The sequence below is a fragment of the Lissotriton vulgaris genome, chromosome 2_2 (genome assembly GCF_964263255.1).
Source record: "Lissotriton vulgaris chromosome 2_2, aLisVul1.2, whole genome shotgun sequence".
NCBI classification, from domain to species: Eukaryota; Metazoa; Chordata; class Amphibia; order Caudata; family Salamandridae; genus Lissotriton; species Lissotriton vulgaris.
In genome coordinates this window covers 90,812,244-90,837,403 of record NC_141688.1, presented here as the reverse complement: position 1 = coordinate 90,837,403, position 25,160 = coordinate 90,812,244, and the positions used below count along the sequence as shown (strand labels likewise).

At 44.6% G+C, this 25,160-nt stretch overlaps 1 protein-coding gene across 1 annotated transcript in view; it reads right to left on the bottom strand.

Annotated features, from left to right (window-relative positions):
* The window catches only part of LOC147729064 (uncharacterized), a 274,377-nt gene that overhangs the window by 53,038 nt on the left and 196,179 nt on the right, over positions 1-25,160 (bottom strand). The window lies entirely within an intron of this gene.

Sequence of the window (25,160 nt, the reverse complement as noted above, 5' to 3'; positions counted from 1 at the left end):
AATTTTTGGCTTTTGGCGACGTCACGCTACGTCAGCCAAAAGCCGAGAACGCCCCCGAATCTGGTCCGCCATTGACGGCACTCGGCGCCCCCTCCACGAGTCCTGGGAGTGGCCGACTCCTCTCAGGGCGCCCGGTGCACTTTCACAACCGGAGCCTCACTGCCTCTCTCTGGTGTTCGGCAGCTCCGACTCCCAGGCCGCAGCTCAGGCCACCTCTTCCTGCGTCCCGCCACCTCCATGCGGCCGCCTCCTGCCCCAGGTCTGCCTCACCTCGCAGCGCCCGATGGCAGCTTTAGGCAGAAGGGGATGTCCGCTGCACGCCTTCTCGTTTGTCTTTGTTGCCGTCATTTTTCAAGTAAGCTGATCTGGTGTAGCTAATGTTATTTTCTTATCCCTCCTGCAAGCATGAAGAACACTGGGAACCACCTTAAAGTCTATCTGATTATAATTCATAAAAGTGTCCACTTTACAAATCTGTTCTTTTCTCGAGGACATTCTTCAGAAGAAAACCCTCCCGTTTTTAATTGTATTTTATTTCGGAGCAGGTGACAATTATTTCATTGCTTTACTTTGTGAAACTTCAAAATGTTTGTTTAATGTTTTTGAAAACAGATCAATTACTCCTCTTCGTCCATATCCCTGGCCCAGCTCACAAAGGTATATAGAATTTCATAGTTCACTATCACAAATAATAAAGATTGCTTCCTTTTAAAAGTAAAAGCTTTTGTAGCATGCCGAGAGCTTGTTTTTCCTCAATGCACCGCAGCTCAGACATGCACACACATTCCCTCCCTGGCCAATTACCCAATCCACATCATATCGATAAATACAACATTTCAGGTTGATGGCCTTGAAGGTTTACAAACAATGCGTTTCTTATTTAGATGGAAGCCCTCGACAAAAGCATAAAAATAAAAGCACGTCACCCCACGCTCTTTGTTGCTGTCTCCTTGTTATAAAATCTCTTCCGTGCTTGTTTTATATTTGATTTCGCAGCCACTGCTTGTTATTAGTACATGCCTTTGAGTAACTTTTTGTGGCATTCACTTTTTAGCCTGCAGGGCTTTGTTTACGTTTGTGGCTTTTGAAATCTTCGTAACGTTTTGTCTTTCTTCTGTTTTAGCAACAGCACTCATTTTTTTTAATGCGTCTATGGTACAATGCTAACTAGTATTTTTTTAATACCTATGCTGAAACAGCATCATAATACCCCGTAACTATATGTTTTAAACTTCATGCAAACACTATAACTGTTAAAGCAGGAGAAAACATACAAACAGCACATTTGTTTTATTTTATTAGTAGGTCCTTCAGCCTCTTTCTTCCCCTTCCCACGTCTGCCCCATTCCCCATCTCTCTTCTCTAGACTCTTTCTTCCGGATTGTCCTCCCTTCCTGTGTATCCTCTGCCTGCATTCCACAGTCTCTCGCTTTCCGTTTGCTTTCAGGCTCTCAATTACCCTTCCCTCCGATCGCAGTCTGCCCTTTTCCATAGGTCTTTCTTCTCTGTGTGCCCGCTCTGCCTCCTCAGTTTCATCCTCTGTTTCACTGTCAGTCTTTCTTTTGCAACCTTCACTCCCTCCGTCCCACTTTCCTTTCAGTCTACACACTATTTACTTCACCCTCATTTCTCTTTCGCCTTGTGCCTCTTTTGTCTCTCTCCCTTCCTGTCTTTCCTATTACTCTGCCTTGAACCTCACTTCATCCTATCTCACTTCCTCGTCACTCTCCGTTTCACCCCCTTCGAATTCTGGAGTTTTGCGCTTCTTTCTCCAAGTCGCCTCCCCGTAACCTCTATTTATTTTTTTTTCCATTTGTTTTCTTTCTCTCTATTTCATCTCTCTTGGTCTCATTTTGATTTGAGCTATTTCTGTTCCGGCCCACTTACGACGGACTCTTTAACATCCCCGCCTCACACTGCTGCACGCCTCACACTGCTGCACGCCTCACACTGCTGCACGTCTCACACTGCTGCACGCCACCCACTGCTGCACGCCACCCACTGCTGCACGCCACCTACTGCTGCACGCCACCCACTGCTGCACGCCTCACAATGCTGCACGCCTCACACTGCTGCACGCCTCACACTGCTGCACGCCTCACACTGCTGCACACCTCACACTGCTGCACACCTCACACTGCTGCACGCTGCTGCAATAATCACACTGCTGCACGCCACACACTGCTGCACGCATCACAACACCACCACATCACTCTAGGACACCACCATATCACTCTAGGACACCACCATATCACTCTAGGACACCACCACATCACTCAGGGACACCACCACATCACTCAGGGGCACCACCACATCACTCAGGGGCACCACCACATCACTCGGGGACACCACTACATCACTAGGGGACACCACCACATCACTCTGGGACACCACCACATCACTCAGTGACACCACCACATCACTCAAGGACGCCACCCCATCACTTGGGGACACGACCACATCACTCGGGGACACCACCACATCACTCGGGGACACCACCAACTCACTCGGGGACACCACCAACTCACTCGGGGACACCACCACATCACTCGGGGACACCACCAACTCACTCGGGGACACCATCACATCACTCGGGGACACCACCACATCACTCGGGGACACCACCACATCACTCGGGGACACCACCACATCACTCCTGGACACCACCACATCACTCTGGGACACCACCACATCACTCTAAAACACCACCATATCACTCGCATTAGGAAAGTGTAAGCTATTGGCTTTGTGAATAACAATGCTATTAATTTATTTATTTTCAAAGCCAACACATATTAAAATAAAATTGTCATTTACAATACCAATAGCTCACACTTTCCTAATGCCAGATGACAGTGGAATGCGGTGTGCCCAAACACCCCAGAAAAAGGGGCCAATCAGGGAAGCATTACAACAAGAGCCCGTAGCTCTCCTTCATCTCTCCTCGCCCCCCTTCCCTGAGCCCGCAGCTCTCCTTTGTCTCTCCTCGCCCCCCCTTCCCTGTGCCCTGCCCTGCTATTGTAAATGACAATGCCATTTATTTATGTTTAAAAAAAACATAAATAAAAATAATGTCAAGAGCAATGCCAATAGCTCTAACTTTCACAAAGGCAAAACCATTGCATTGTAAATGCTTGTTATAGTCTTAATATACAATATCATCTCTTTTCTAGTGGCTTCGAGACCATAAAGAGAGTCCTACATTTTCTCTCTAAAAAGATCTATAGGCCACAATAGTGTTAACATACACAGTTATAGAAGGGTAACAGTGATTTTATTTCACAGAGTGGTTCTGAGTGACACCAGTCAGATAACAAGAGCGCAGATTGAGGAATTATGATGTCACTTAGAATGTCAGGGTGAAAAACATCTAGGTAATTCACTTTTTATCCATCTATAATATTATACTATGTATTGCCCCTAAAATAATGTGCCCCTGATTTCATCTGCTACGCAGGGATAGAGAGGTAATGGGGGAGTCGAACATAAATTGGCCTCTCCTCTCTGACCCACAACTGAAACAAATGCCTTACCTGCCATCCTTAACCAATCCTTACCACATTCCCTGCCTTCCTTCCCCTTCCTGCAGCTAAGCTTTTGGCTTTTAGTCAAAACAGACAAGCTGGTCTTCATGACATGATAACAGTATTATTATCAACTGTTGACACATCATAGCAGTAAGTTACCAGATTTAGAATCTGCTGTAAACAATCAAGGTTTTTTAAGGAAGCCATGCACAACAGAGTGATTAGCTTCACTACGACCCTTATTATATTGTCACATTGATTTTCAGGGTCTTCAGAGTACCATCAGGCCATGGTTTGACCATTCTGTGACATTCTCTTAAGCATAAAAGGACATTAACTGACTTTTAAGGAAGACTTGACAGCATGTCCTTCTGTTGTGTGTCAATTTAGATTCCGTATATAGATTTCCCGGACTGCATCTGCCATGATGCTTAGGGGCGACCCTGCTGGGAGGTGAAGCAGTGTGCTCCCACACCAATTTTCTACTTGAAGGCTCCCTCGAGCCGCTGTGGACTGACGAGCTCATGGAGAGGCACCTGCGTGCCTGGAGATATACTACGTTCCAAGGATACGGCAGCCTGCTCAGCAACCCCAAATAATGCCTAATCTCTGCTGATGACAGATAATAATCTAGAAACATGTGTCCAGAGATGGCCAGCACTAATCTGCACCCACCTGGTGAAACACTCTGAAGACTTTGCAAGTGTACTCGCTTGTCGGACTGCATCTGCCATGATGCTTAGGGGCGACCCTGCTGGGAGGTGAAGCAGTGTGCTCCCACACCAATTTTCTACTTGAAGGCTCCCTCGAGCCGCTGTGGGCTGACGAGCTCGTGGAGAGGCACCTGCGCGCCTGGAGAGATACTACGTTCCAAGGATACGGCAGCCTGCTCAGCAACCCCAAATAATGCCTAATCTCTGCTGATAACAGATAATAATCTAGAAACACGTGTCCAGAGATGGCCAGCACTAATCTGCACCCACCTGGTGAAACACTCTGAAGACTTTGCAAGTGTACTCGCTTGTCGGACTGCATCTGCCATGATGCTTAGGGGCGACCCTGCTGGGAGGTGAAGCAGTGTGCTCCCACACCAATTTTCTACTTGAAGGCTCCCTCGAGCCGCTGTGGGCTGACGAGCTCGTGGAGAGGCACCTGCGCGCCTGGAGAGATGCTACGTTCCAAGGATACAGCAGCCTGCTCAGCAACCCCAAATAATGCCTAATCTCTGCTGATGACAGATAATAATCTAGAAACACGTGTCCAGAGATGGCCAGCACTAATCTGCACCCACCTGGTGAAATACTCTGAAGACTTTGCAAGTGTACTCGCTTGTCGGACTGCATCTGCCATGATGCTTAGGGGCGACCCTGCTGGGAGGTGAAGCAGTGTGCTCCCACACCAATTTTCTACTTGAAGGCTCCCTCGAGCCGCTGTGGGCTGACGAGCTCGTGGAGAGGCACCTGCGCGCCTGGAGAGATACTACGTTCCAAGGATACGGCAGCCTGCTCAGCAACCCCAAATAATGCCTAATCTCTGCTGATGACAGATAATAATCTAGAAACATGTGTCCAGAGATGGCCAGCACTAATCTGCACCCACCTGGTGAAACACTCTGAAGACTTTGCAAGTGTACTCGCTTGTCGGAGTGCATCTGCCATGATGCTTAGGGGCGACCCTGCTGGGAGGTGAAGCAGTGTGCTCCCACACCAATTTTCTACTTGAAGGCTCCCTCGAGCCGCTGTGGGCTGACGAGCTCGTGGAGAGGCACCTGCGCGCCTGGAGAGATACTACGTTCCAAGGATACGGCAGCCTGCTCAGCAACCCCAAATAATGCCTAATCTCTGCTGATGACAGATAATAATCTAGAAACACATGTCCAGAGATGGCCAGCACTAATCTGCACCCACCTGGTGAAACACTCTGAAGACTTTGCAAGTGTACTCGCTTGTCGGACTGCATCTGCCATGATGCTTAGGGGCGACCCTGCTGGGAGGTGAAGCAGTGTGCTCCCACACCAATTTTCTACTTGAAGGCTCCCTCGAGCCGCTGTGGGCTGACGAGCTCGTGGAGAGGCACCTGCGCGCCTGGAGAGATACAACGTTCCAAGGATACGGCAGCCTGCTCAGCAACCCCAAATAATGCCTAATCTCTGCTAATGACAGATAATAATCTAGAAACACGTGTCCAGAGATGGCCAGCACTAATCTGCACCCACCTGGTGAAACACTCTGAAGACTTTGCAAGTGTACTCGCTTGTCGGAGTGCATCTGCCATGATGCTTAGGGGCGACCCTGCTGGGAGGTGAAGCAGTGTGCTCCCACACCAATTTTCTACTTGAAGGCTCCCTCGAGCCGCTGTGGGCTGACGAGCTCGTGGAGAGGCACCTGCGCGCCTGGAGAGATACTACGTTCCAAGGATACGGCAGCCTGCTCAGCAACCCCAAATAATGCCTAATCTCTGCTGATGACAGATAATAATCTAGAAACACATGTCCAGAGACGGCCAGCACTAATCTGCACCCACCTGGTGAAACACTCTGAAGACTTTGCAAGTGTACTCGCTTGTCGGACTGCATCTGCCATGATGCTTAGGGGCGACCCTGCTGGGAGGTGAAGCAGTGTGCTCCCACACCAATTTTCTACTTGAAGGCTCCCTCGAGCCGCTGTGGGCTGACGAGCTCGTGGAGAGGCACCTGCGCGCCTGGAGAGATACAACGTTCCAAGGATACGGCAGCCTGCTCAGCAACCCCAAATAATGCCTAATCTCTGCTGATGACAGATAATAATCTAGAAGCACGTGTCCAGAGATGGCCAGCACTAATCTGCACCCACCTGGTGAAACACTCTGAAGACTTTGCAAGTGTACTCGCTTGTCGGACTGCATCTGCCATGATGCTTAGGGGCGACCCTGCTGGGAGGTGAAGCAGTGTGCTCCCACACCAATTTTCTACTTGAAGGCTCCCTCGAGCCGCTGTGGGCTGACGAGCTCGTGGAGAGGCACCTGCGCGCCTGGAGAGATGCTACGTTCCAAGGATACGGCAGCCTGCTGAGCAACCCCAAATAATGCCTAATCTCTGCTGATGACAGATAATAATCTAGAAACACGTGTCCAGAGATGGCCAGCACTTAACTGCACCCACCTGGTGAAACACTCTGAAGACTTTGCAAGTGTACTCGCTTGTCGGACTGCATCTGCCATGATGCTTAGGGGCGACCCTGCTGGGAGGTGAAGCAGTGTGCTCCCACACCAATTTTCTACTTGAAGGCTCCCTCGAGCCGCTGTGGGCTGACGAGCTCGTGGAGAGGCACCTGCGCGCCTGGAAAGATACTACGTTCCAAGGATACGGCAGCCTGCTCAGCAACCCCAAATAATGCCTAATCTCTGCTGATGACAGATAATAATCTAGAAACACGTGTCCAGAGATGGCCAGCACTAATCTGCACCCACCTGGTGAAACACTCTGAAGACTTTGCAAGTGTACTCGCTTGTCGGACTGCATCTGCCATGATGCTTAGGGGCGACCCTGCTGGGAGGTGAAGCAGTGTGCTCCCACACCAATTTTCTACTTGAAGGCTCCCTCGAGCCGCTGTGGGCTGACGAGCTCGTGGAAAGGCACCTGCGCGCCTGGAGAGATACTACGTTCCAAGGATACGGCAGCCTGCTCAGCAACCCCAAATAATGCCTAATCTCTGCTGATGACAGATAATAATCTAGAAACACGTGTCCAGAGATGGCCAGCACTAATCTGCACCCACCTGGTGAAACACTCTGAAGACTTTGCAAGTGTACTCGCTTGTCGGACTGCATCTGCCATGATGCTTAGGGGCGACCCTGCTGGGAGGTGAAGCAGTGTGCTCCCACACCAATTTTCTACTTGAAGGCTCCCTCGAGCCGCTGTGGGCTGACGAGCTCGTAGAGAAGCACCTGCGCGCCTGGAAAGATACTACGTTCCAAGGATACGGCAGCCTGCTCAGCAACCCCAAATAATGCCTAATCTCTGCTGATGACAGATAATAATCTAGGAACACGTGTCCAGAGATGGCCAGCACTAATCTGCACCCACCTGGTGAAACACTCTGAAAACTTTGCAAGTGTACTCGCTTGTCGGACTGCATCTGCCATGATGCTTAGGGGCAACCCTGCTGGGAGGTGAAGCAGTGTGCTCCCACACCAATTTTCTACTTATTTAGGTATTCTCCATGCTAACCAAATACAGGCATGGCCACCTACATCCGTTCATCTCCGTCACAACAAGTTTTTGGAAAACCAGACTCTTAAACCCCTAGGACTTCCCCTTGCTTGCATATTGATTTCTCCAAGAACTCATTTATTTTGCATGAACATCTATTCCTTAGGGGTTCATTCATGACGTTCTTATGCCTGATTTTTATGTCAATACTGGCATTCCTAAACACCATCAAGGTATAAATATACCTTAACTTGCCATGGCGAATCACGGTCCACGGTTCGGCTGCCTACTTGCCCGACGCGGCTCGCCACGGCAAGTTCGGAAGGAAGTCAAGTCCCCAACTGACGCACTGACCAGACGCTGTCATCCTCCTCACAGAGAATCCAGCTCCAGTGTTTCTGACTACCCTTGCAGGGTGTTAGAGATCGAGACCTGGAAAGAGATTTCAACCTCACTCATTCTAAGGTATGGAGCGGACAAGAAGCTAGAGGGACTTTTGGCAAATCTTGGCAACTATAGCTAAACTAGACTATAGCTAAACAGCACCTACTTCTTCCTTCATACTACACTCAGGTTAGGTACACTGGGGTAGGATTATTTTAGAAGCACCAGATGAGTATTTTAGCCTGTGTTATTTATGTATGGATTTTTTCTGAAGATATGTCATAGCTATAAGCCATGCTATTGCAGTATTATTTCATCTTACTGCTAATGCTGTACATATTATACTTCGCATTCTGTCTTACGATTGTAGCAGTTTGTATCTCTTCCATGAGAAATAAGACTGTTCAATAAACCCTTTTTATTGAAACGCCTGTCTACATATTTCTGTGTAAACTCTGTAGAAACGAAGCATGCATGATTGACTGAGTGAAACGGATATCCATTTTTTCCACAATTCTGAGATTGTTCTGATTTTAAGGGACACAAAGTTGTCATGTTTATGCGGTTGTCAGAAACGAATCCCTTCTTGTTCATTCGAGAAGTTTCCAGTGACCTCTGAGTTAGCTGGCACACACTGTAGTGTAGTTCCTATATTCCCAATAGGCTCTGCGCATTGGAATAACAAACGACAGTGTAGACGTAGGACTGAGGTCGACTAGGTCTCTATTGAATATGTTAGACTTAATTATGAAATGCCAGCTAGCTCAGAGGTCACTAGAAACTTTCTTCAGTAAACAAGAAGGTGTTAACTTTCTTGAATAGACAAGAAGGGATTAGTTTCTGACAACCGCATAAACATGACAACTTTGCTCCCCCAGTATAAGGAGTATATCTCCAGAGTCGCGGAAACAATAGATAGCTATTTCACTCAGTCAATCGTGCATGCTTAGTTTCACCAGGAGTGCAGAGAAATAGAGAGACTGGCGTTTTCAATAAAAAGGGTATTTATTGAGCAGTCTACCTTCTCATGCAAGAGAAGTGAATTGCCACAATTGCAATACTTGTCATAAAGTAAAGTGAGTACAGTAAAATGAGTATTATAAAATACCCCAGTGTACCTAACCTAAGCTTAGTACAGAGAAGGAGTAGATAAGTTACAGTTTTTGCCAAGAATCTGAATCAAGAATTCTCTGTGGGTCTAATCAGCTCCGTACCTTGGTTATAGAATGAAGGAGGTCTTGTATCTCTTTCTCAGGACTCGATCTCCCAGCAATCCGCAAGGGTGACAGGGAAACACTGGAGCTGGATTTCTCTGCAGGAGAAAAGACAGCGTCTCTCTCAGTGCGTCAGCAGGGACGGTCGGCTTCCTTCGGCACTCGCATCAGCAGGGCGTCGGGCAAGTAGATAGCCGATCTGCTCCAAACCACCGTGTGTTGCTTAAGGCAGATACTGGTATATTTATACCTGGAAGGTGCTGAGTTTGACGTAAGGTTGGACATACAACGTCACTAAGAACTCGCAGTTCTTTCAGGACTCCAGGAGTTCTAGGACAAAACAATACAGAAGCAGGGGGAATTCCCGGGCTGCTGGAGGCTTGGTTTGTTTAAGAACGCGTTGTGCTTTCTAGGAGTCTATGGGAGTAGCCTTGCCGTATTTGGACTGCATTGGCTATGTCTTAATATGGGTATGATTCTTATGCCTGTATAAGGGTATGATTTGATATAACCACATAAGGGCATGAAATCGGGAGTATTTACTAGAGTACTAGAATCATCTACAACAACACAAGTAATTATGCTTAATTAACTCGATGGAGACATACTGACCTCAGTCCCATGTCAAAACTATAGTGTATATTATTGCAATGCGCAGAGCCTATCAGGGATATAGGAACTACACTACATGGCGCCCAACGGTTTAGTAAGGCAGTAATTTAACGCTAGATACTGAAGTAACTCTGTCGTGCTTTTCTCAGAGACCTCTATTCATAAAACTCCATAAGACGTCCGGAGTGGGTAGGGATAATATCCGCCATAGCTGAGTAGGACGAAAATTCTATGTATTCGCTTTTTGGTTTGTTCAACGTTGAAGGATACAGTGTTCCAAAATATTGTGCACCTTATCTTTGTTCCCTCTGCAACTTTCATTAAAAAAAATTCCCTAAACGGGGATAATCACACCGAAGGTGTAAATGTAATGTAATATAATGTAAGTGGTTCTTACATAGCGCAGACTGCCACCCTACGGGTATCCTGGCGCTCAGACTAGAGAAATAACCATCATGTGAGTGAACCTGAGAAAGTTCTGAACTCGATTAGGGAGTTGAATTGTCTGATATTCTGGGGAGGATCATTCTAAAGATGGGCAGCAGCCACACTGAAAGCCCTCCCCCAATCCTAGAACGCTTGAATCAAGGAATTACCAGACTTGCACTGGAGGAGCGAAGCTGCCTCTTGGGGAGGTACCAGGTGAATATTTCCTGTAGTGGGACTGGGCCCGAATCGTGTACCGCTCTGTGCACCATACAGAGCGATTTAAAGTGGACTCTTTCCTTGATAGGCAGCCAATGGAGACCTCTCAGGGAAAGAGTAGAAGAAGATCTACGTTGCCTATTTAACACCAATTTTGCTGCTGTCGACCGGACTCTCTGCAACCCCTGCAAGATGTACTGTGGTGCTCCTAAGTACAGGGAGTTGCAGTAGTCCAGTATGCTTAGCACAGTGCTTCTCACTACAAGAGTGCGTAAATCCATGAGAAGTATTGGGAGTATCTGGCGCAGCATGCGCATCAAAGAGAAGCACACGCTGGCTGTCTTTTTTTGCCTGCGACTCCATTTGGAGATTGTCATCTATCAGAATCCCCAGATTGCGCACCGTGCTGACAGGGACCAAAGGTTCCTCCTCAGGGGTAAGCCTAAACTCCAGTGGTATGTCTTTAGGCATCTTAGCAGAAGAGCAATACAGCACCTCAGTTATCCCCCCATTAAACTTCAAGGAGTTTCTCCGAAGCCAACCTGCGGTCTGACGCACACACTCCTGAAACTTCTCCATTGAAACTGCATGTTTTCCTTCCAGGGAAAACGCCAGTTGTGTATCGTCCGCATAGTTGACCAGGTCAACCCCGAATGATTTAATGATGGGAAACAGAGGCTGCAAATAGATATTGAAAAGAATAGGGCTGATCGCAGAGCCCTGTGGTACCACATAGGCTACCGAAGATTTACAGGAAGAAAACGGCGCCAAGGTTACCACCTGCTGTCTCCCTGCCAGATAAGACCGCAACCACTGCAGAGCCCGTCCCTTTACCCCAATCTTCTCTAATCTTTCCACTAAAATTGCATGGCTCACCATGTCGAATGCGGCCAACATATTGGGAAGTACTAGGACAGTAACATTTCCATTGTCGGCCCGCATACAAAGATTATCCAACATGGTGGCCAGAGCAGTTTCGGTCCTATGACCCGGCCGGAACCCAAATTGGTTCTTATCCCGCAGTTTATTATCCTCGAGGAAACAAGATAAAATATTGCTTGCAGCCTTTTCCAGGAATTTAATCGTAAATGGCAGAAGAGAGATTGGTCTAAAACTTGCTGAGATTGTCAGATCCAGTGAGGGCTTCTTAATCAAGGGTGTCACCACAGTCTGCTTCCATCCCTTCGGAACTATACCTTCTTCTAAGGACTGGTTGCATATCTGCCGCATTCAGGGGAAAGTGGCCTGGCGAAAGGTCTTCCAGACTTTATGGGGGAGAGGATCAAGGGGAGACCCTGAGGGTACGCTACGCACCACATTGTTAAAAGAGAGGTCAGTGAAAAACTGAAAGTTATCCAAAGTGGATATCTGCCGCAGATCCTCGACCGCTGCCTGCACAGAATTATCCTGTGTACCCAGACGATATCGCAGCAGCTTTTGATTATACAGGTTTTAATTAAACTTTTGAAAATGCGATAATCATCGATCCAAATTTAAGGAGAACCATCACTCTAAAACTTATAAAACATGGCCTAACACCAAGAGGTGGTAGAGCTGTTTTTGTGATAGAGACACATGAATCTCACTAGACAGAGGTTTTCTACTCATGGATAGTATTCCCTGAATCAAATCCAGTAACTAAAACGTTTCACTTCTACAAAGAAGATGAACCATCTGAGGAATATATTCCTTTGAAGGATATAGAAATTCCACTCACATACCAGGAGCATGATCTCTGGTTTAAAGGCGCCCTAAAACATTCAAATCACATTACCAGGCTCGGTCCACTAGGTAGACCAGGAGCAACATGGCTGATTTCAGCCGGCTACACACCTCATCCTGACATTGAAGCAATGTCAGACGAGGCATTACTTAATCAAATACAAAAATTGATAGAATTACACAGTTTAACCACAACTGTCTGAAGGTCCTGATAAGGACTCTATTAAACATACTCCTACCTCTTCTACAAATAAGTGGGAAAATAACAAACAACATTCAAAAGAGAAACGTTCTCAATCCCGAGGTAGGTCTCCTCAAAAGTAGCCCTCTGAAAGGAGGTATAACCTCAGGAATAGGGATAATTTGGGAAAACCGGACAGCTATCAAGATACTGATACACGTTACTCTCGTACCTTTCAGGTATCATAACAGATATCCGAAAGAAGAGGAGAGTCAGATCAAAAAGAAGAACGTGTGAGGTCCAAAGACAATCAACACGTTCAGAAAAACAAACCAAAACCTCAATTCTCCAAGAAAAAAGTAGCAGGTCTAAAGATCAGACATGCCGAGGATTCTAAGAACACAGCTCAAGAACGGAGAATGGGCTCAAACAATGTTGGACAGTGCAGTAGAAGTATCAATAGCTCGCCAGAACTTGAAGGGACTTCTGGAGACAGTGGACCTGAATGAAGACATTCAAGTTGAGATTGCAGACACCAGGGTTAGTTCTCCACAAAGGTTATATGAAATAACGCTCCGGATGGAGGGAAACATACCAAGAAAAGTGAAAGTACTCTTTTGGGAGCGACTTTCAAAGGGTTATGATATACTTCTAGCAGATCGGGACTGGCCACCAGAATTTGTCAGGGAGTGCCCGCATGGTGAAAGACATCATTATGCCAGCCTTCTCCAACCATATTCAAGTACATTTTTAAATATACCTATGCCAGGAAATTGATTCAGAAAAGGGGGTGGTGATGAACAGAGTGTCTGAATTAAGCAGACCACTCTTACCCAGTCCAAAGATCAGGGCTTGATCCATCACCGTTTTTTAGCTCACTGCACCATCCCAGCTCAGAACTTGGCTATATGCAAATTAGTCTGACCCTGGCCCAGTGCATCATGGGAACAGGGCAGACCAAACTACCAAGCCAATTCTTATACTGGGAAGGAAACAAGCTACCGGGGACCGGTTTCTGGCATTTCAGCCGTCTTCGGCCCGGCTTGCTTGAATCCTGATGGTGCAATGAGCTAGGGACTCACATCTGAGTATACCCTTCCACGCTTATGGTGGACAAAAATGATTCAGAAAAGGGGGTGGTGATGAACAGAGTGTCTGAATTAAGCAGACCACTCTTACCCAGTCCAAAGATCAGGGCTTGATCCATCACCGTTTTTTAGCTCACTGCACCATCCCAGCTCAGAACTTGGCTATATGCAAATTAGTCTGACCCTGGCCCAGTGCATCATGGGAACAGGGCAGACCAAACTACCAAGCCAATTCTTATACTGGGAAGGAAACAAGCTACCAGGAAATTGGCAGTCATCCAAGCCCCAGCATTATACAAAAATCATGTAGGATGGGAAGAGGATTCACCTCACCACACAATCCCGTTAAAAAATCAACCAACTGCACAAAGCAGTATCCAATTAAGCAAGAAGCTAAAAAACAGGTCAGGGAGATCTTAGATCAACTTGAATACCAAGGAATGATTGAAACATGCACCTCATCAATGAACAATTCTTTGTTTACTGTTTCAAAACCAGACAATACATATCGTCTAGTTTTGGATTACAAACACTTAAACTCTTGTTGTAAAACATTTGCAGTACAAAATGCACACAGTACAGCATTAATGAATAACATTGTGTGTAAAAAATATAAAATCACATTAGATATTTCAAATGGTTTCTTTTGTCAAAACATAGCACCTGAAAGTAGGTAGTTTACCGCTTTCTCAATAATGGAGACCCAGTGTCAATTCTGTCATCTCCCTCAAGGATTCAAGAATAGTCTGGGCTTATTCTCAGCAAGGGTAACAGAGTTACTACAAACTTATGATGACGAGGCATTGGCATATGTCGATAATATCTATCTGACAGACGAAGACCTGAACAGGCACTTGAACAGGGTGAACACCATTATATTGGGCTTCGCCTCTGAGGGTTATAAATTCAATTAAAAAAAATCAAGAATTGCCCATCTCAACGTCCTTTTTCTAGGATATGAACTATCACGTGAGGACAAAAGCCTGGCAGCCAACTTTTTAGAAAAGTGTGCGCAGCTCCAATCTCCAAAAGCGCTGAAAAACTTACAGTCCATTCTAGGTTTCCTAAATTTTGGAAGAACTTACATTCTAAACTACGTAGAAAGGATTAAACCTCTCTACGAATTAATCAAACCTGATTTTAAAATCACACATTGGACAAAAGAACACACAGAAATCTTGTGTTCACTCCAAACAGACATGTTAGCAACAAAGCATTTACAAACACACGTAAACGTACGCAACTTAGTGATTCGAATCATTCCGGGTCAATGCAGATTCACCTACTTAACTTTTAACGAAGGTGAAAAAGTACCAATTGCATACAAATCACATTTGTACACCCAAGCAGAAATGAAATTTACATTGACAGAAAAAATTCTGACAGCAGTTCAAAATATGCTAACAAATACGAAACAGATTTATTCTGCAGCCTTTATTGCCCAACTGTCTAGACAAGGTTTCGACTTTTGGAAAGACAACACTGAGACAAAAACTGTCTGGGCTGTTCTTTTCTGATTTGCCTAATTCTTATTTGTATTTTTTGTGTGTTTTATCGATATTGATATTTTATTGTTGCTGGCTTATTTTACGTATCTTTTAGGGCTATTCATGTACTGAATAAAGTAAAGCATTGATTGATTGAGTACTTGGAGAGCCCCACTAGTGAATACATACAGTAATCGAGGTTACTGAGTACCACTAAGTTGAACAGTGCTCTAATTTGCTGTGTAGAATGGAATAAAGGGACAAACCCTCCATATTTCTGTAACTTGCCAGCCTTCTGCTGTTGCTGTGGTGGTGCTCAGTGGTGGTCATTTGGGCTCAGTCAATGACAGCCACAAATGGATATTTTGTATTCTTTCCAATGGAAAGCAAGCGGTGCCTTGATTCTCAATTTGTCTACACCTCTTTACACAAGTAGACCGTACACCTTGATGTTCATGGTAAGCAGCTGAGATGCAATCAGTTTGCTGTTTGGTCTTGTCTTTGATATGCCAAAGTTTGTTTCTGAACTTGGTTTTGTGGTTATGGTTCGCATCTTTGTCATGATGGTCATGCCTTCATTTGTGCAGGTGGTAGTGTTGGCCGGAGCATGCTGGAATGGCTTGTCCAATGGTTACTTCAAGTGCCTGAAGTAGTTGATGTTAGAACAACTGAATTTTGGGGTGAATTAAAGCAGAAATCAATAGGCTGATCTGCTTCATAACCAAACAGATGGGAGTGAGGAGAAGAGGTAGTGTAGTAATTCTTGCTTGATCTGTTATAGGCATGAGGTATGCTGGCTACAACATCATTATAATTCTGGTTGTGGCATCAGCCACATATCTAGAATAGTGGAGTTGAAGTGTTCAGTATGTGGATTTTCATGAGGATGGACCTGCATGGTGCAGGATTTCTTGATTTTTGCTAAATCCATCATCAGCTTCAGCATATGCAGCCCCTTTATGAGAATGGATCCTAGCATTCCAGCCATGGTAAATTATGATATTTCCCAACTTTGTCAATAGCTGCTACCTTTGCTTTTTGTGGGGAACATTTGGGGGGGAGCGGGCCACCAGGGTGTTCCATCTCTTTACAGTATAGCTTTAGTTATAAGACATTGATAGATACTAGATCTTAGATATCATTTCATATGTCAGATCTGATCGATGCTAGGGCCAGTGATGTACAGATGTCCCAGTATAGTCCCATTATAGAAATATAGTAATCCAATGTGTAACAATTTATGATAATATTTTTGTGCACTCATATAAACCTAGTAACTTCGATATCACCATTTTCTGTGCTCATGATTTTTGCAACTGTGCAAAAAAGCACAAGCAGTAAACTCCCCATTAAAAGAAGGTACAAGTAAAATGTCGAAGTTGCACAGGGAGAGCATTAGGGAACATCGCATTTCCATGTGATATATGTGCAACCAGAACCTCAACAGTTCCATACTGTTAATCTGTGCAACTGTCCAGTTTCTTAGACCGGTTGTATTGCTTTTCTTCAGTTGACTCGATGATCTGCGAGCCCACCAAGGAGGCACCATGTCTCTGTTGCTCTTCCAGCAGAGCCCCCAATTGTCTTCCACTCACAGTATGGGGGCGATTACAGACTCCTCAACTATGAGGAAAATAAATCATCGGTGGCACATGATTCTATAGTGCTGGTAGCAGCCTTTCTACCTCCATCCCTAGAGAGAAGGTCCACTCGCTCTCTTGTATGGAGTTCATCCAAACCCCTAAAACTGTGCCCTTTCATTTACCGAAGCATCTAAGTGGAGTGTTGAATGGCATGTGGTGTACATTTTTTTAGTATTTTTTTTTATTGAGTGTATAGATTGGTGCAGAGAGGAGTGCAAGAACAACAAAGGAAAACATTCCCAACACAAGGAATCAACCCCCACCTTACACAGTGCTGTCATTTTTGATAACATGCTTATAATACAGTGTGTAATACCAGTTTACATTTTGTGTTATAATCCATGCACATTACCGAACGTCAAGGGCCGGTTAGGGTATGTACCCTAGCATTACAAGTCATAAGGTTTGCATTGGCAAATATCTGCAACAATTAACATTTTAGATACAACAATAGAATTCCCCAACCTATGATCACTGTCGCACGGGGCCTCCTGATTGTCTAGTAGCACATATTGGGGGACGACACCCCTACCTCGCCTTCACCCTCCCCCACCTCAACACTCTCGGAGCCATTTGGGGTTTCTTCCACTTCTGTCGTAGTGGAAAGGAGGTACGACTTCAGGTGACCACATATATCCCTTGGTCAGGAGGCAGACTGTAGAAGTTTTGCATAATTGAAGGACTGTTCTTGCCAAGTGGTAAGGTCACGCAGGCAGTCCTTGAATTTTGGGGCACAACCCCGTCCCCATCTGCAGGCGATTCTGCGCTTAGCAATCATCTGTGTCATACCCTCAAACACATGTTGCCAATAGTCAAAAATGAATGGGCATTGCCATGCCAAGTGGAGGAATCCTGCCCCCTCACAGCCGCACATGTCACATCTGTCATCTTCCTTGAGTTAAAATTTTTGGAGTTTGACAGGGATATTGTATACCGATGTAGAAACTTATAATGAATTAATCTTAGCCTACTATTTGCTATGAGGGCCTCTGTCACTCCTCTAGCTCACAGTCGATTAAGGGCTGTGGCTGGAGACGCGCGATCAGCCCCCCACAGGTTTTAGGTTGAGAAACTACAAGTCCCAGCACCATTGCGCTCTTGAAGGGACTACAAAAGGAGGAGTCGGGCCTTGGTTGCGAGATTCCTCTTACGAACGGCGGCAGAAGCCTGGCCACTAATCCTACATAATCTGCCTCTGACATCCGCGGCAGTAGCACTCATTCTCACCTGAGGCGGAAGCCGGGTGATAGCCTGTAACATTTTTTAAAACTGCACTGTGTTTGCTAATTCTAATTTGCGCCGCTTTTGTATGTTTTCAACTTGTCCTTTATTTTAAAACACTTACCGCCTGAAAGCGCTTCACTCCTCTAGCTCACAGTCGATTAAGGGCTATGGCTGGAGACGCGCGATCAGCCCCCCACAGGTTTTAGGTTGAGAAACTACAAGTCCCAGCGCCATTGCGCTCTTGAAGGGACTACAAAAAGAGATGGTCATCAATTCGCGCAGCGAACGCGAGCAGCGAGCGCGCCATAGTTGCGCCGGAGTGCGCGACTCCGCACCGAGGCCGGGCCTAGGGCCACCCATAATACCCAGGTGATGCATTATTCTAGTGATTTTATCTTATCCCTGAACTCTAACTCCACCAATTGCTACCATGCTCTTAACGTCGACAAATGGGCTGGTCCCATCTGCTGTATTACTTGTGGGAAATGCTTACAACCTTATCATCCTGCGGACAATTGTATGTCAGCCATCTTCCTTAAAAGTGGGCTGATAAATGCCCGCTCCATGTGCAAAAATGCGCTTCACATATTTGACCTGATCAGTGAAAATGAACTGGACTGTTTATTTATAACAGAAACCTGGCTCCGGGATTGGTCCAATCCAGACCTAGTTCATGCTGTTCCCCCCGGTTACGCTATCTGCAGACAAGACCGCGCAAAACAGCACAGTGGGGGTCTAGCAACCATCTATAGAGATACCCTTAAATGCACCATCAGCGAGCTTCCTGACATTGAAGAAGCCGAAAGTATGTTCTTTTGCATTCAAGTACATGATACTTTCACTTTTTCGGGAGCACTGCTCTACCGTCCCCCCCGAAATCCCCTGCAGTTTCTTACTAGTGTAGGGGAAGTACTGAGTGATATGACTGCTAGATACGCCAATTTTACTATACTGGGCGACCTCAACCTTCATTTAGATAACCTTACTGATAACCATGCTTCCTGCTTTAAAGAAACCCTTAAAATCCTAGGACTGACACTTAAGACCTCTGGAGCAACCCACAAAGCTGCGAACTCCCTTGATTGCATTAGTTCCAATCTGGACACATTGGTGGTACAAAATCCCTTACCTTTGATCTGGACTGATCATTATTTCATTGAATTCGACAAAGAACTCACAAGAAGTCAAACTATGTCCAAGAAAATAGCAAATAAAGGAATCCCTTCACCCAATTGGGGCAAAATTATGAATCATCCAGATCTCACTAGCTGGGCTAAAGATAGCAAACCCTCTTTGTCAGGCAATACCTCCATAGATTATCAAAACTTTGTAGGTTGGATGACAGAGATCGGCAGTAAACTTAGTTATCCACAAAAAACAAAACTTCCCTCAATAAAACGTAAAAATCCTGCTCCTTGGTTCCTAGATACCCTAAAAGATCAATTGGCTGTAGTCAAAAAATTAGAACGTAAATGGAGACGAAACTATGATACTGACTCCAAAGTCATCTATAAAACAGCTAGGAAATCGTATCACATCTCCATTAAAGTTGCTAAAACCAATTATTTCACTTCTCAAATTGAAGCAGCCAATAATAAACAAAAAGAAATTTTTAAAATCGTTAACACCTTTACGAAACCCAAAATAGCAACCCAAGAAATTCCTCCGTCCCAAACCCTATGTGACAGCATAGCCAACTATTTCACACAAAAAATTGACACGCTCATTAAGGATTTCCCTCATCCTTTAATAGTAGAACCTGATATTGAGACAGTGTCTAACTCTCAACATCCCAGATGGGAAAAATTCAATCACATTAGTCTTGAAGATTCACTACAGGGAATCTCTGCACTTAAATCAGGTTCCCCTTCCGACCCCTGTCCCCCTACCTTTCTTAAATCTATAATACAGGAGGTTAATCCCTACATCAATGCTATCATCAACTTCTCTTTTCAATCAGGGGAGATCCCTGCCCAGTGGAAGGTAGCGACAGTGAAACCTTTACAGAAAAAGACATTACAAGACCCTACCATCTTATCTAATCTACGCCCCACCTCTCTTCTCCCTGCCATCTGCAAAATCACGGAAACTTATGCCAACAAACAACTGATGGCATTCCTTGAAAACAATGACATTCTCCATCCATGTCAAGCAGGTTTCAGGACTTACCACTCTACTGAATCGGCGCTCCTATCGTCTACCGAAACCATACGTGCTGCTTTGGATCAGGGCAAATTGGCTGTCCTGATCCTTTTAGATCTCTCTGCAGCATTCGACACGGTATCCCACGCTATCCTTTTACATCGCCTTACCAATGTTGGCATAGCAGGAACCGTGTTCGAATGGTTTAAAAATTACCTTGCTCATAGGCATCAGATTGTCAGGCTGGGCGACTATTCCTCAGAAGAAAAAATTATTAAAACAGGAGTTCCTCAGGGTTCTAGTTTAAGCCCCACCCTGATTAACCTTTACATGGTTCCCCTACTAAAATGAATGACATCTTTCAACATAAATACTGTCGCTTACGCTGACGACACCCAGCTTGTTCTGACTCTCGATAAAAATCATTCCAACGCAGAGCAAGTACTTAAAAACTGTCTGTCAGTAACCTTCAAATGGATGTCTCTTAACCACCTAAAATGTAATTCATCCAAGACCGAGATCATCCCTATCGGTCCCAATAATTCCTTTTCGCCCCAAGATTGGTGGCCCGAAAAAGCTGAACCCCCCCTAATACTATCATTGCTGCCCGAAATCTTGGCATAAAATTTAATAGTGCCCTCACTTTCAATCAGCAGGCTAGCGAAGTAGCAGGTACATGCTTCGGTATCATTAGAAGCCTGAGAAAATTATTTGACTTTCTCCCTCTGAGTGCCAGACGCACGGTAGCTGTAGCCCTCATAACATCCAAGTTGGACTATTCTGCAGCACCGGCCAGAAAGAGGCATCGGACCAGGATTAGTACACCCCTTGATGCAGTTACCCTTAAATGATGGCACGATGCCCAGACCACCATAGAAACCCTTATTGCAGCTGCACCATGCAGACAAGACCGGAACTGTTCCCCTGCGGAAATGAACTGCCAATACAGAAGGACAAAAGCAAGGCACACACTTGTCTGGAGCTCTTTGGATGAAGTCTTGGGAGTGAGCATTCCTAGGAGCCACAAAGGGTAATAGCTAGCTAGCCAGTACTGAACCAGGGATATTTCAGAAACCAACAGGTGAGATAATTTGGAGACATACTAAAACTGTGAGTGTGGTGGTTCTGCGTCACTCTGGTCCATTAAGTATCTTTCAAAATTTGGGCTGCTCCTACAGCCTGGTTCCCATCCTGGAGGGACATACAAGAAGGTTTTCCTTTTATCTTGTATTGTTACAGATATTTGACCCATCTGCTCTGTACACTCTTTCCTGAGGGAAATATAGGGGTTAAAGTTGACATGGGACCATGTGCCTAAATCTCACCTTTAATGTTGCCAGTCAAAAGCTCTGTGTGCAATGGTTGCCTCAAATCCTTCTGCAGCTCTCCCACCCAACCATTTAAAATGTTAACAGCTATTTGAGAGATGCAGATCCCTAAAGGTAGGTACTACTGTAGACCTCCTGTGGATGTAATGGTTTTCCACGCCAGTATACTCAAAACATGTTTTAACATCGACATTGCATCCCGAATGTTGTCTTAATTGCCCTATTCATAACACCAGACAATGCTGATTCAGTTAAACCCCACCAAGGACCATTTGAATTATGCAGAAATTGGGGACAAATGTATGCAGCAAAGTTGACCACAATTTACAGCATAAGAAGGCAAATTGAGTGTAATAATGAGGCACATTGTGTAGCGGTATTAGTTGTTGTGTTGTCTTTTTAACAGATATTAATACTGTCTTGAAAACCCTTTCATCTCTTCAGCATTAAAAATTGGGAAGATACATTTTGCATTAAATATAGTGCTATGTGATGGATTTGCATTTCGCGTAATTTTGCATTCTTTCACATAATTTCCCAACAATTTGACATAATTACGTGAAAACACATTATTCAAATGACACCCCCCCCCACCCCCCATCAAACAATACCTGTCTACAGGCTTTAGCGCAGAGTCATAGCAATCCACCCTTAAGCCTATTACAGTGAACACATGATTTTCACAATAGGTAATTCTGGCCTACTTTTGTTTCAGCAGTAACTTTTCATTATAAACAGATCACTTGTAAGCAACCTGACATAACTTTTGTCAGTTGACCAATAGGCTGATAAACTTTACCACTAGCTTGACATTATAACCAACACAGGCCTACAGAATTGTGCATAATCTGGTAACCGTCATGCATCCCGTCATAAAATTAGAAATACATAAAGAATTACAACTGACACAACAATATACAACCCTTCTCAATAGGGCCTAGCAAGAATCATCACAGTAAAAGTCCTCTACTCCTAGGGTTTGTTACAGTGCCTGTTATGGCAATCTGTGAAATGAGATGTCACCAAATACCTCTTTACAGCCTACAAGATTCTGTGATATTAATTCACATTTAGAGGTATATTAGTTTAACAAATCCTGTTCCCAGTACATAGGTCAGGCCTACTCCCTTTGTCATAACTTTCCATAATAAACATACAAGACCTATGCTATCTGGCATAACGTTTCCCTTCACCCCAATCAGGCCCATAGGTGTTATCATTGGCTTGTCACAATATCCAACTCAGGCCTACTGTACCTATAATACCCTTTCCATAAGAGAAACATCGGGCACATAGTCATAAAATTACAAATCAATACAAAATTACAGTTGGTGAAGCAAAACACTATGGGCCAGATGTAGGTAACTCTAATTTACCGACTCATAAATACCGAATTTTACCGATTCGGTATTTATGAATCGGTAAATTAGAAGGAGGGAGATGCAGGTATATCAAAAATCTGATTTACCGAATCTGTAACATTCGGTATTTACCGATTCGGTAAATACCGAATCAGTATTGCCCATTGATTCTTATGGGCCTTGAAGCCTAAGGGCATGTCTGTGTGTCACATTGCACAGATGTGCATGCACACCTGAATTTGGTATTTTACCACCCAATAGGATTGGGTGGTAAAATACCGACTCTTAAGGGCCTGTGGCACTCTCAGGAGTGTCTCCTACATATGGATTTACCGATTCTGTAAATTTACCGATTCGGTAAATTTACAGAATCGGTAAAATATAGGCCCCCTACATCTGTAAACCCTAATACCGGTCGGTAACGGCCGAATTTGGCTGTTACCGACCGGTATTAGGGCTCCTACATCTGGCCCTATCTCTCCTAAAGAACCTAATAAGAATTATTATAGTACATACCTTCTATTCCGGAGATTTGTTCGGGGGCACTGCTAGGACCACAGCCCTTACCTACTTCCGTAATCTGAGAGATTCTATGTACCATAATAACTGCCTTAAGGCTTCAGCACAGTGCTTTTAACAGTCCATCCTTAAAATGTATTGCTTTTAACACATGCTTGTTACAATAAGTACTTGCTTTGTCATAACGTTTCATAATAAGCAGATCAAACATAAGAAATGTGGCATGGCTTTTCCCAATGAACTGATAAGGCCATATCCTTTGCCACTGGCTTTCCACATTAATGAGCTCAATCCCATTCAAGTGCACATAAACTGGAAACCATCATGCATACAGTTATAAGATTACACATATGTAGAAAATTACAGTTTGCAAAACAACATGTAATCCCTCTCATTCGGGCCACACAAGAATCATCACAATAACAACCCCCCAGGGTTTATCAGAGTTGGTAGCCTATGCCAAAACCCTTGACTACTATGGTAATTAGTGACTGACTTTCGCCTGTAACACAATGTCATAATAACCAACTGTTGACGTCCTACTGGCTTTAACACATGCTTTTCACAATAAATAATAGAGGAATACAGTATTTGTCATAACTTTTCATAAAAAGCAGATGAGACCTATGGCATTGGTCATAACGTTTCCTAGTGCACCAATCAGGCCTAAAGGTTGCCACCAAAATCAACTAAGTCCTACTGTTTTCAGAGCAGGCTTTTCTACAAGGCAACCAACATGTAAGCAGTCAGAACGGTATTAAAAAAATACTGATGGCTAAGCAAAATACTATCCTACCTAAGCGAGCCAAGCAAGAATTCTCAAAAGAGCAAATCTTATATATCCAGGGTTTGCCACAGGGTATAGCAAACACCACAATCCTCGCCTACTAAAGTAATCTGTGAGATTTCATGTAGCAAAATACCTATCTGTAGACTTTAATATAACAACCCATCCTTACATGTCTATTGTCTTTAACATATTATTTTCACAATAAATAATGAATACACCAGGCCTACTGCTTTTTTGGTGACATTTCATAACAAACATATCAGATGTATAGCCATGATTATTGGATTGCTACCATACCCAACTCAGTCCTGTTGTATTGAGTTTAAACGTTGCCACAAGCCAAAAAGTGCAATAAAATCACTCTTTTTAGTAGAAGCATGTTACTTTGGCATAATCAAATCTTTTCCTCAGGTAAACTTGTTGGTGTAGCCTAAGCCCTTCTTGGATATAGACTCTGAAAACTCTTTTTCTGTTGATCACATACGGTTCGGTGACAGTTGGGCTGTAAAGGCAGACCTAAAAATGCATGTCGATTACTGTAGCCCTGGGCATCCCGTACTGCTCTCAAACACAGAAGTGCACTCTAAACTTTAAAGTTATTGATGTAAAGGGAAGGGGATCTGTGCTGCTGGTAGAGAAAAACAAACACCCTAATTTGTCTTCATATCCACACTTTAACAGCATTACAATGACTGTTGTCCCCAAACATCCAGGTGCCATCCCATTGAAGCTCAATACTTTATGCATGTTTGTGAGCTTTCTCTAGGCAGCCATCTTCTTTTGGCTCACACAGCAGGATAAAAAAAACAAAAACATTCACAGTTGTGTGGAAGATCTTTTTTTCTGTGGAAGCACACAACTTCTGCCCAATCAAAACATATACTCTTGTCCACCATTCATGTGGATGGAGCCAAAGCCCCTCTGTGTAGTACTGCTGGAAGCTCTTTATTTTAGGTTGATCACACAAGGTACTGTGACAGCTGTGCTGTCAAGCCAGACCTAAATATGCCTTTCTTTTTGCCCCAGTCACAAGGAATTACTCTGTTTTTTCTCACTGTTTCCCATTTGCGTTGTCCTGGTAATAATCTGATGTGCTCTTTTCTA